The following is a 13,266-nucleotide window of genomic DNA, read 5'->3' as shown; positions in this document are numbered from 1 at the left end:
AATAAATAAGGACATTGTCTGTGTGGAAAGCATACAAAAAAAAAAGTGATGTTATATTTCATATTCATGAGGGACTGGCTGTATCTCAGCCATCTTTTTGTGTACACAAGATATAATGTGAAAGAAGAAGCCAATCCAAAAAAAAATGTAAATTAGTCATTACTGTAATGAAATGAGCCAAATTGGGTCTGAAAATAAAGTGTAATCTATCTATCTATCTATCTATCTATCTATCTATCTATCTATGAATTTTCTATTAGTTAAAATTTAAATCAGAGCCACTCATCAATAATCATCTAAGCTTCCCAGTAACCAACATGACTTTTATAATAATTATAATTAATATTAAACATCCAATCATATTTTAGTTTAACTGACTAAAAAGGCTTATTTGAAATTAGCTCAACAAGTGAAATCAGTTCATCAAAGGTAAATCCATAAAGGATTCATCCACTATATCTGTATTTTTGCCATTATAGGAAATATCAAACAGACAATGTTAACATTTATGTTTCTTTTTATGCCTAATAATAAATGTTTTTGAATGAGGATAAAAGACTAACCGCATCAAATAAGTCTCAGTCAAATGACAATTGAGTGGCTCGTCAAACTGCACCAGTGTATCCCTACACATTTTTCATTTAACAATTTAATCTGATTTTAGAAAAAAAATATATAATTTAACCATCCTGTAATAGATATGAATTCTTTGATCACCAACTTTTTAAACTTTTTCTTTGAGAAAAAATTGAGAGTGTTGGCTCAGGTGACTCAGGCCGCTAAGGCTCTAGAGCTCTAGGTTGTTGGTTTGAGAATTTGACAACCCGAGTTTGAGCCCTGCCATTAGTGAGGTGCCACACCTCATATTACCCAGCCCCTGCATGCAGTGCTGGTCTCAAGCCACGATGAAATGCACCGGTTGTTACTGGAAGGGTGTCCGGCGTGATGCCTCCTCAATGGGAGCAGTTTAAAGTAAGTTATTTTTTCTATGTAAAAAAAAATGTGATATGAGAGTTATTTGTAATTATATTATTTGTATAAGTCTGAAGAGATACTGTAACTGGTCCTCATTTCATTTTATGATTGACCTTTTTAACGTCAGACTATGAGTTATCATTTATCAGCATATTATATGGTATACTCAAGCCTAGCTGAGTTTCAGTTAAAATGTAGATTGACAGTTTACATTATTACTGTATTTCAAAAATGATATTAGATAGTGAAACATGATATAAACATATACTGACATTTATAAGAGTTGAAGCACAAACAATGGCTTTTTTATGTGACTTTAATAAACACACTTTCTAATAAAATAACTGGTAAAACTTTTTACCAGTTAAGTGACTATTGTTTATTAAGTGTTATTACAAAATACTATCTATATAACTTTTCAGGAAAATCAAAAGTGTTAAAAATTAAATGCTGAATGTTTAAAAACTACAAAGAACTATCTTGTAACAGTGTAAGAACGTAACAAAACATAGCACGGGACGCACTATTTAACATATCCAGCATAAAACATATACATTTGCATTTAAATGATTTTGTATGTAGCCTACTCAATTATGACTAGAATGATAAATATTTTTTATCATTTCTTTAGTCTCTTATGAAATAAATACTTTTTAAACTTATTTTTGATAAAAAGCAAATAATTCCTCAAATTATTTCATATAATATTTCATAAAAGCCCAGATGGTTTATTATGTATACATAATGTAAATTCTGAACACACAAAATAAAATGGGAATTAGAAAAAAAAGCCAAACTGCGCTAGAAACTGTAGATCAACACTGACCCCTGCTGTCCAAATCATCCACGATAATATCATCACATAATCATATAGTGACTTATGCGTATTGCAGAACATTTATACTAAATTAACACTTTATAGTAAAATGAAATGACCACTGTTGCGTAATTGTTTGTCTCGTTTTATTACAATTTAACAATGAGTCATACATTGCAGATTTTTCCACAGTTCAATAAATATTGTTTATTGATCATTATAAAATTCTATCTAAATAATTTCTCAGGAAAATTCAAAGTGTTAAAGTTCAAATGCTGATTGAAAAACTGAAAAGGTACCTGTGTAACAATTAAGCAACATTTAAGCATGGCACGAACTATTCAACATCATTGCCAGCATAAAACAGTAACAGATTTGCATGTAAATTATTTTACATGTAGCACATGCACTTAAGACTACAATAAAATAACATACTTTATAATTTCTTTATTTTAATGAAATAAATAATTATACAAATATGTCAAATTTGAGTGCATAAACAAAAATACACATACACACAAACTAATATTTACAGCATAACTTCTAGTACAGTAGCTCCAGGGTTATTTGGCCCCAAGTTTGTTACAATATTAAATCTTATATGAGAAACATATTAGTTAGGTCTTGCATGTAACCATTTTAGAGTAAATAACTTGTACATAGAAGTCCACTTAAGTTCATATAAGTTATTTTTATTCCACTTCTTCAATAGTTGGTCCCTGTCTGTTTGCTCCTGAAGCGGATCTCTCTCTGAAGGGGCGAGGCCGCAACGTCGGCTGGCGATAATTAATGTTAATGAATCTCGGGCTTTCTCCGCTTTAAAAATCCTCATTTTTTCCACTTTCTCCCTCCTTTAGGTCGATCGTTAAAGCTCTTTATCTTTTTTTTCGTTCTTCGTCCGATCGCCTTACAAGGGGTATTTTTAGCAAAGAAATTAAAAAATTTCCTTTCATATTTAGCTGGCTTCCACGTCAATCACCATTTAATACTTTAACCAACAATCTGCTGAACGGTAATAAGACTCGTTTGTCGGGCGCCCCGCGTACTCGAACACAAATGAACATAATGGTATGTTTGGATGCTGTCTTCCTCACTCTCATTGATCACTCAGGTTTGCTGACGGTGAGGTGATTGTTTGCTTTACATCTCAGGAAGCCCTCATGTGTGTGTTTCCTTCTGGCTCTCCCTTTTAGTTATGCTGTCATAGTTAGTCCTGCCGGAGTCTCTGCTTGCACGCTACAGTTAATATACATTCACATTATACATTATACATTGTGTGACTGTGACCATACCTAACTGCCATCTCTCCTCTTCTTTTCTTTCTCCCCCTCTTTCTCTTTCCTCTCTCCTCCTGTCTCCCTCTTTCACTCTTTCTCTCTCTCTGTCGAGCTACACATGTCGTTCCTGAGCTGCCAGTGATCCAGACTCCCTCTGCCCTCCGGACCGGTCTGACCCATCCTGGTGCCCCGCTTCTGGCTGAAGATCTCGTCACATGGATCCCCCGTGTGTCTCTCTGGGATGCGTCTGGTGTCTGGGGATGATTCTCTCTACCTAGAAAATGGTTCTGGCCTTGACTGGTGTTGACAACTGTTTCTCTGGGGACTTGACAGTTCGATAGTTCAGGACTGGAACTTCCTACAAGTCTACCTGGGTCTTCAATAACTACCTGGACTCCATATTAACATCAATTAACATCAGCTATTATAGCTGAACTGCCTCCCACCCTACACACTGTATAAATGCAGATCATTTACTGCTTTCTGTTTCACCCAAATGAGGATGGGTTCTCTGTTGAGTCTGGTTCCTCTCAAGGTTTCTTCCTATTACCATCTCAGGGAGTTTTTCCTTGCCACTGTCGCCCACTGTCTGACCATTTTGATTCATACAAATTCACATTTCATACAAACTTAAATAATTCTTTTCATTGTATAAAGCTGCTTTGCGGCAATGAAAATTGCTGAAAGCGCTATACAAATAAAATTGAATTGAAAAATAAAATTGAATTGAATAATACAATGAACTTTTTTAAAATGGTAAATCATATTTAGAAATACAGCGGGATATTGTGACTAAATGAATTCATTTCATTATTAAAATAAATAATTATTATGTTAAATAATTACATGTTAAAGTATCAATCTTCTCTGCCTAACTTTAATGGGGCAGCGCCCCAGGGCCCCTTTATTGATCAAATTAAATGCATTTAAAATGTAACGCGTTACATTACTGCGTTATCAGGAAAAGTAATTAGATTACAGTAACACGTTACACAAAGTAATGCGTTATACCCAACTCTGGTCATTTTTCAGTTGGTTGTTTCGACCTTCCAATTTCTGAATAAATTCTCTCTCTCACTCACACACACACACACACACACACACACACAGAGTTAAAAATTTACGCAAGAAAAATTACCACCAGCACTTTTAAGCAGTTGATGGAGCATAAGCACAAAAGGACCAAATCTAAATTTATTTGGGACCGGAATAATGAATAAGTATTTGAAGCGTTTGAATGTTACCAATTGTTCCAAAGAGAGGTTGAATATTTTTATAAGTTTTTTCACTGGTTTATGCATGTAGTAGGACTGACTTACATCTTGCACCAAATCCATACTCAATTAAAAAATAACTGCAAGTCACAATCTTAGCGACTCTCTGGAGAATTTCACCATGACACTATCTTTTTCTTGCCTAAATACATACAAAGGCTAAATCACAAAAGTCCAGTTCAGACAGAGGTTGCGTGCTGGACAAACCAGTTGGTGGCCGCTTTGTACGTCAACATGTTTACAGAAGCTGTTATAGGATTTATTGGGAGGATAGTGGTTAAAAAACAACAGCTGAATGTTTGCAGAAAAGTAAACCATCTCTGATACTCAAGGATGTAAAAAGGGTTGCCTATAACTTGTGGCTTGACATCAGTGACCAGACCAGAGCTGAATTAAAGGCTGTGTCCTACTACATGCATAGGGCAGTGACAAGCTACAGTAGCAATGATGTTCATGGAGATATTATGTCTCTCCCTAGAAGAGGTAGTAAACCCCACATGCTACTATACTATACAATCAATCATGATTCTTGTCCAAAATGAACAACCTACCTGCAACAATGACTTTTACCAAGTAGTCCTCCTTTCAGGCATGATGAAATGGATTAAAATACTGTTTAAAGTACTTGTTGCTTAATCGTTACCTGACACATGGACCTATTATAATTCAAAAACTGTGCTGATGTCTGTACCAGCAATGCTATCATACACCTTTTACAAATAGACTTGAATCAGGAAGGGATATTATGTTCAAATTAAATTTGTTGACTAGAGTTCAGCATTTACTATTATAATTCTATTTAAAGTCACAGGGCTACAGTAAGTCTATCCATTTGTCAGTGAATCTCCAAATTCCTGACAGGATGAACGCATGCAGTATGGACGGGTAGACATGGCTTTCCTTCCCTCTCCTTCATCACTAAAGCCTCTGCGGGTTGTGTCCTAAACCACAGACTATACTTAATGGACACTAATAACTCTGTGGTCACTTTCAACTCTACCACAATTGTCAAAATTGTTGATGCTGTTGTGGAAGTTCTGACCTCTGCTAATAACGAGAAGGCCTAACAAGAGGGTAGTTCTAGACTATGTGGTTTTAGGCAAAAAATAATAAAATAAAATTAAAACTCACCCTGAATATCAGGTAGATAGAGTTGATATTGGATTCCAGTATGAAGCAGAAGAAGTCTTCTTAAGATCTACAGGTCTCCAGTAAGGACCTGTGAGACAATTTTTGGTATCTTGGTGTCAACATCCTACAGGAGCTGTCAACCTAAAACCCTGGTGCATAATCATGTTAAGTGTCTTTACCACCTTAGATGCAAAAAATGACTTTAAAGTGCCCTCTAAAATGATAAGAAACTTTTACACCTGCACTGAGGCCATCCTAATTTTAAACATTACATCCCAGTTTAAGAACAGCACCAGGCTATATAGGCCAGTTCTCTCATCAGATGAGGACACCATCTACACCAAGGTCTTGACCTGTCAATTCTACAGCAATCCAGTGCTGGGCTAATGCTTGGAAAATACAGAAAAAGACTTCAGCGATGCTTGCGATGTACTCTTCTCTCTGTTGCAGTCCAGAAAGTGCTTCCTTTGCTTGAAAGTCAAGACAGAAAGAATGAGGAGAAGTTCCTTCCCACATGCCATCCAAGCACTTAACCAGGAAAATATTCTTGAGCTTTCTGTACAACACCCACACCCCTACACTCCTGTCAACATACTAGCACTACTCAACATTTTAAAATATTTTTATAGGTTGCTAATTTAATTTCCCAATGTAGCTAAATAATACCTCAATTTGATGGTGCACAAGTTTCCCCCTTCTTGCCTGTGGTAGCGTAAATTCTATGTATAAACTTTTCAGTGCATGTATGGTGGTGCACATGAAAAATTTAATTGTCGAAGAAATTGTAAGGTCTTTCCAGATCCTGACTATATTTAAAGACTAAACTGTGCTAAAAACTGTAGGCGAGTACTGACCTCTGCTGGGATATCAAGCATCATGCTGTCATGACTTACCATCGAACTGTACAGTACAGTATATGGCTTCTATTGTGTACACTGTGACAATAACTTGTACATCATATCATGAAAATGTATACATCTATATATTTTATGGTTTCCTTAGTTAGTAAATATGATTTATTAATTAATATAAAACAATGCTATTTAAATGATTACTCATGAAAAGTCTGTGTAAAATTGATTGCAAATGTAACTTGTACTGGTGTAATCTTTTAACATAATAGCACATAACATGCTGTTTAATGTCCTCGACTTTTACACAGGAAAACGTTTTTATTAGAATTTTTTTACATTTTTAAATTAAGTTAAGAAAACCATGTCTGTTACTGTATGCCTTTAGTTTCATAAATAAAATGTATTCAAATATTGCAAAAACATTTTTAACTGTTTCAAGAAAAATATTCTTCTCATGTAATATAAACAGAAGTACAAAAATAAAGTTGGACATCTACTGATATTTATAACATATACAGTATAGTCATAAAACCAGATTTCGTTGTCCTAAAGTTTGGTACAGTATTAAATTTAATGTAAGAACCATGGTAGCTTAAATTTACATCCAAACATTCCAGTCAATAGCTCAATCTTTAATCATATGTTAAAGGCCCACAGGAAGCATGCATTTTTGGCAGCATGCATTTTTCAGCCTCCATTTATAATCATACTAAAGCTTACACTGTTCATCTTTTTTTCAAATGACCACTTGTTAGGTCGATATTTTTAATCCACTTCTTCAATAGTTGGTCCCTGGCTGTTTGCTCCTGAAGTGTCTTGTGCCTGAGCTCCACAGCTGCCAGCTGGCATCCCTCCCTGGTACAGCTTAGTGATGATGGGGTTGCAGACTTTCTCCAGTTCTTCCTGCTGATGTTCAAACTCTTCCTTTTCTGCCAGCTGGTTGTTCTCCAGCCAGGTAATGGCCTCGTTACACTTCTCAATCACTTTCTTCTTGTCTTCTTCACTGATTTTGCCTTTCAGGCTTTCATCTTCCACACTGTTTTTCATGTGAAAAGCATATGACTCCAGGGAGTTCTTAGCTGCAATCTTCTCTCTCTGAAGCTCATCTTCTGCTTTGTACTTATCTGCTTCCTGCACCATCCTCTCAATGTCCTCCTTGCTCAGCCTGCCCTTGTCATTGGTGATGGTGATCTTGTTCTCTTTGCCGGTGCTTTTGTCCACAGCAGACACATTCAGAATGCCATTGGCATCAATGTCAAAGGTCACTTCAATCTGAGGAACTCCACGAGGTGCGGGTGGGATGCCTGTTAAATCAAACTTTCCGAGCAGGTTGTTGTCTTTGGTCATGGCTCTCTCACCTTCATACACCTGGATCAAAACCCCGGGCTGGTTGTCTGCATACGTGCTGAAGATTTGTGTCTGTTTTGTGGGGATGGTGGTGTTGCGTTTGATGAGAGGGGTCATGACTCCTCCTGCTGTCTCAATGCCCAGGGACAGTGGAGCCACATCCAGCAGCAGCAGGTCCTGGACATTTCCAGAAGTGTCTCCCATAAGGATGGCCGCCTGAACTGCAGCACCGTAAGCTACTGCCTCATCCGGGTTAACGCTTTTGTTCAGCTCTCGTCCATTAAAGAAGTCCTGCAGAAGTTTCTGGATCTTGGGGATTCTTGTAGAACCTCCAACCAGGACAACTTCATGGATCTGGGATTTGTCCATCTTGGCATCTCTCAGGGCTTTCTCCACTGGTTCTAGTGTTCCTCTGAACAAATCTGAACACAACTCTTCAAAGCGTGCTCTTGTGATGGAGGTGTAAAAGTCAGTTCCCTCATACAGGGAGTCGATTTCAATGCTGGCTTGAGAGCTAGAGGACAGGGTTCTCTTGGCTCTCTCACATGCTGTACGCAGCCTTCTCAAGGCTCGCTTGTTCTGGCTGATGTCTTTCTTGTGCTTCCTCTTGAATTCCTCCACAAAGTGGTTGACCATGCGGTTGTCAAAGTCTTCTCCACCCAGGTGAGTGTCTCCTGCTGTGGACTTCACTTCAAAAATGCCATCTTCGATGGTCAAGATGGACACATCAAATGTACCACCTCCCAGATCAAAGATTAGGACGTTGCGTTCTCCTTTCTTGCCTTTGTCCAGGCCGTAGGCAATTGCTGCCGCTGTGGGCTCATTGATGATCCTCAGGACATTCAGTCCGGCAATCAGTCCAGCATCTTTAGTGGCCTGTCTCTAAAAGTCGTTGAAGTAGGCAGGAACAGTAATAACAGCATTTGTTACTGTCTGTCCAAGATAAGCCTCAGCGATTTCCTTCATTTTCACAAGAACCATGGAGGAGATCTCTTCAGGGTTAAAGGATTTCCTCTCCCCTTTGTACTCGACTTGAACCTTCGGCTTGCCTCCGTCATTGATCACTTGGAAAGGCCAGTGCTTCATGTCAGACTGTACGACTGGATCGTCAAACTTCCTGCCAATCAGTCGCTTGGCATCAAACACTGTGTTGTTGGGATTTATGGCCACTGGTTTTTTGCAGCATCTCCGATCAGCCTCTCTGTGTCTGTGAAGGCCACGAAGCTGGGTGTTGTTCTGTTTCCCTGGTCATTAGCAATGATCTCCACTTTTCCATGCTGAAACACCCCCACACAGGAGTAGGTGGTGCCCAGGTCAATCCCAATAGCAACTCCTTTAGCAGAGGACATCTTGATCGTTTGTCAGACATCTAGGAATCACATTCACAAAAAGAACAGAACATCTGGTCAATAACCTTCTTTTTATATATATATATATTTTAGTCTGTATGATCAACCAAAAAGTAAAAGGTAATGATAAAAAACTTAAATACAGAAATACACATGCATATCAAAGCTCTTATACGAACTCCACGATTTAATTTTAATTATCATAACTTTAATGTTTTATTCTTTTACTCCTAGGAAAATGTAATGTCATTTTGTTAACTTATAATAAGGCCTTATATTTTTGAGACCTGAACATCCAAATGTAAGGTCATAATATTTTCTCTCAGCTATATTGTCTAGTTAAATGTTCTTGTGCCAACCTTACATGAGGACCAGTGGATATAATTTTTCTGCCAAACTTTAACTTTTCGGAAGCTATTGATTAGTTTACAGTTATCAGGCACTACTAAAAAGAGACAGTGTGAAGAAATGCAATGTTTTTTTTTAAAGTCTTAAATACAGTACATATTATTCTCCTTACATTTACCTGAAAACATTGTTTTATAAAAGGGAGTATTGCATATATGAACAGTCACAATGGAGATACATAATTGTACTTACAGTTACTGTATTATGCTCTTGGAATATATGAAGATTATGTGTTATCTCGTACTAATCCTGACTCTTTGCTCCCCTTCTTTGCTGCAGCTCTCGCTACCCGTAGACCGTTGTTTCTTGCATGCAGTTTCATTCTTGCTTTTATACACACCAGCTGACTTAGTCAGTCTCCACTCACTCCTTCTGTAAGTTTCTCAAAAGTGTCTGGGACATCAAACCAATCAGAAGATACCCAGCTGACTAGACCCCGCCCAACTCTCGTTCAAGGACATACCATTCTGCCCTGGAATGGAGGAGAGACTTCTGGATAATTTCTCTCTTCCTCCACTACATGGTCATCTGCTATGATACAAAGATATAATGTAGAAGAAATTAACTTTAAATTTGGAACAAATAAAACAAAAATAGAAATACAATAGACACAAACAGTGAATTAGGAAACATGTTTATTTTATTACTGTATTATTAAATCAGTACAAATAAATAACAGTTATGATTTTTCGAACATTGGCATTCCAGAAAAAAAATCTCAGAAAAATATCTGTCAACCAGACAAAAAATATATATATAAAAAAAAAACAGCATGTTATGTATTTTGGCATAAAAAAAAAGTTTTGAGACTTGCATAAATAAAAAAAAAGTAGGTTTGACAAATTCCTCAAAACCTGTGGCTGTTTCTGCAGGATGTTTAGTAAATTTAAGCAAATAATTTCTATATAAAACTGCACAAATTGTACCTGAGTCTATAGTTTTAAACAAAGAAACAAGAAACCTTTTTTAAAAGCATGATTGCTTTACAGCAACTCTTAGCAAGTGCCAAGGACACTTGTACATTTGTTCTTATAACTACTTTCATTAAATAAGAACTGAACATACTGTATATGATATCATGATATTATAGTTCATATTCAAGAAACATTGTTTATATCTTCTCTGACTTTACACAAAATTAAGAGATAATGTGGAAATAAAAATGACTAATAATCTGTTTTCAGCACATCTACATTTGAAACAGTAAAATACACTACATTTGGTAATAGCGAAAATCTTAAATTGTTTGCAAATCAATAATTTCTCTGATAAAGTGAAAATTAGAGATTTTAACAAAAAATGGTTTTAGCTAATAGTTTGCACAAGTTTTTGTTTGGTTTAACTTACAATATAGAGTAAATGCAGTTTTAAAAAAAAATAGATTTTGTTTGATAGAAGATTCATATACATACAGTACTGTATATACATGCTATTATTCTTATGTACCAAATGATATAGAAAATAGAGTATATTTAATAATATTCTCCTGTCCAGTTACATGCTTACAGTATGTGTCTTTAAAAATGTTTAAAAAGTCTTTCATGTGACAATAGTCATTTTGGGGATAACATATTATTATATTATAATATTAGACTCCTGTTTTGTCTTCTCTCTTATTAAATCTGACTGTTCAATCCTCTTCGATGCTGCAGCACTCATAGATAACTTTTTGTTACACAAGCTTTCATTGTTGCTTTTATGTTCACCAGCCATTCCCTTCTCGTGCTTGACCCACTACTGTAATTCTGATATAATTTAGGCTTTCTTAAAACAAGTAAAAATAATAAGAAAAAAAAAATCTGGAGAGTAAATTTGAATGTTTAAAAATTAAAGTTGCATCCTATAAAATACACTCATCTTCCTAATGAGGTAACACTGATTTGTAAACACATATAATATTTATTTTTGTAACCGATACCCTTTTGTTCAATAATATAGTACAAGGCGATTTAAAGGTAAATCATAAACAAAATAATCTTCCCTACCCTCATGTCTACAGTCTTAAGGTATGCAAATCAATCAAAATGGATGAGAGAGTTTGACAGTAAATGTTTTTTTTTTTTTTTTTTAGGTATATAAAGTATCTGCTATAATACTTATGGAAGTTAATGAGTCCAGCCACTAAAATCAATATACATTACATTTATTCTGCAACTAACAGAAGTTTTCCACAGCACAAAAAAGCTTAATGATTTGTTTTCCCTGATTAATGCAATCCTGATCTTAATTTCTAAACAAGTTTAAATCCATTATATTTGATCAATACTGCAGGTGAACACTGCCCACTTCTGTCCGTATCAACCACTATTTTCTCATTTCTATGTGTTAATCACTGAGCATCAAATGCTTATATTATACACTGGCTTTTTTTATGGGAACCACCATTTTAATTAAAACACTCATTCACTCATGTACAGCTTTTATTATGCTTTTCAATGACTGTTGCTACATCAAGGAACTTCAGATTTGTACAATTTTTACTATTTTTAACAGCTGACCCTGTCTCTCCCAAAATTAATGGAAAGTAAAACAGCTAAAACAGCATCTACAATGAAAGACACTCCACAACCGGAAAAAAATAAACTTGTACTAAAGGTGCAAGAAAAATGCCATATGTTCATTATGGATTAAACTTAAAAAGAGTGGTCATGTTTTGTGGAATGATAATGGTGAGTTAGAATTAAAAAATATATATTTTTAAATTTATTTTAATTTTCTATTCCACTACACGTGAGGGTGAGTCAAAAAATTGTGCCCACTCCTGTTATAATAAAATTCTGTTGGCCACACTGTCTTATCAGTGCTTTCTCTTTTATGGCAACTGTCTCCTCCTTGTTATGTCAGTTCATTTGCATATATGGTGCGAGCAAAAATAGGTGCCTCACTTGTGATTTGCATGAAATAAAATCAGTGATTTGTTTTTTCCGTGGCCTGAGAGTGTACCTGGTGGCATTATTTGTCAAAGAATTGAGAAAGTGCTTTGATATTCTAAGGAAGGTGAATGTTTCTTACAGAGAATCATTATTGCTGACGAGACATAGATTCATCACTACCTGAGAGTAAATGGCAGAGTATGAAATAAAAACATTCTCAATCACTGACCAAGAAATAGTTCAATCATAAGTCAATCATCAGCAGGAAAATTGATGTTAGCAGTTTTCTGGAATTTTCAAGGACCAGTATCGGAACATTATCAGAAAAAGGCTCAACAATTAACAGTTCTACCGTTAAAGGTGAGGTGGTTGTGAAGAGCTGAGGCCTAAACTTCAGATTATACAAAAGGGACTGCTATAGGTGCGTTGTGGTTTTGTGTGACAACGCATGTCTGCACACTTCTGTCCACACTGTCTTCATTTTGAGGTGTTAAAGCATCCTCCCTATTGTCCTGATTATGGTCTATTGAACTTTCACCTGTTTGCCCCCCTGAAAGCAGCATGTACGAGGATGAAGACTGACATCTGATGAAAAAGTGAAGACAGCAATACATTTCTAGGCTCGCAGCTTGGCCTGAAACATTTTTAATGGGGAAATATAAAAGCTTATTGAGGGAATTGTATTAAGCAAAGGAGATTAAGTAATTAATAGTGTATTTTTTTTTTTTTTTTTTAAAGTTAATTAAAATTCTACTGCTAGCCAACAATTATTTTTGACTCACCCTCAAACATACTATACATGGAAGATTGCCATATGGTACACTAAAATGTTTGTCAATTACTTAAAAGTACATAGATATATTATATCACCCAAATGAGGTTGGGTTCCCTGTTGAGTCTGGTTCCTCTCAAGGTTTCTTCCTATTGCCATCTCAGGGAGTTTTTCCTTGCCACTGTCGCC

At 35.9% G+C, this 13,266-nt stretch overlaps 1 pseudogene; it reads right to left on the bottom strand.

Moving 5' to 3' along the window:
• Positions 1-7,093: 7,093 nt before the first annotated feature.
• On the bottom strand, positions 7,094-9,032 carry LOC128545052 (heat shock 70 kDa protein 1-like; annotated as a pseudogene).
• Positions 9,033-13,266: the final 4,234 nt, after the last annotated feature.

This window comes from Clarias gariepinus, chromosome 16, assembly GCF_024256425.1.
Source record: "Clarias gariepinus isolate MV-2021 ecotype Netherlands chromosome 16, CGAR_prim_01v2, whole genome shotgun sequence".
NCBI lineage: Eukaryota > Metazoa > Chordata > Actinopteri > Siluriformes > Clariidae > Clarias > Clarias gariepinus.
Note: the sequence above shows the minus strand (reverse complement) of the source record. Positions and strands in the feature narration are given on the sequence as shown.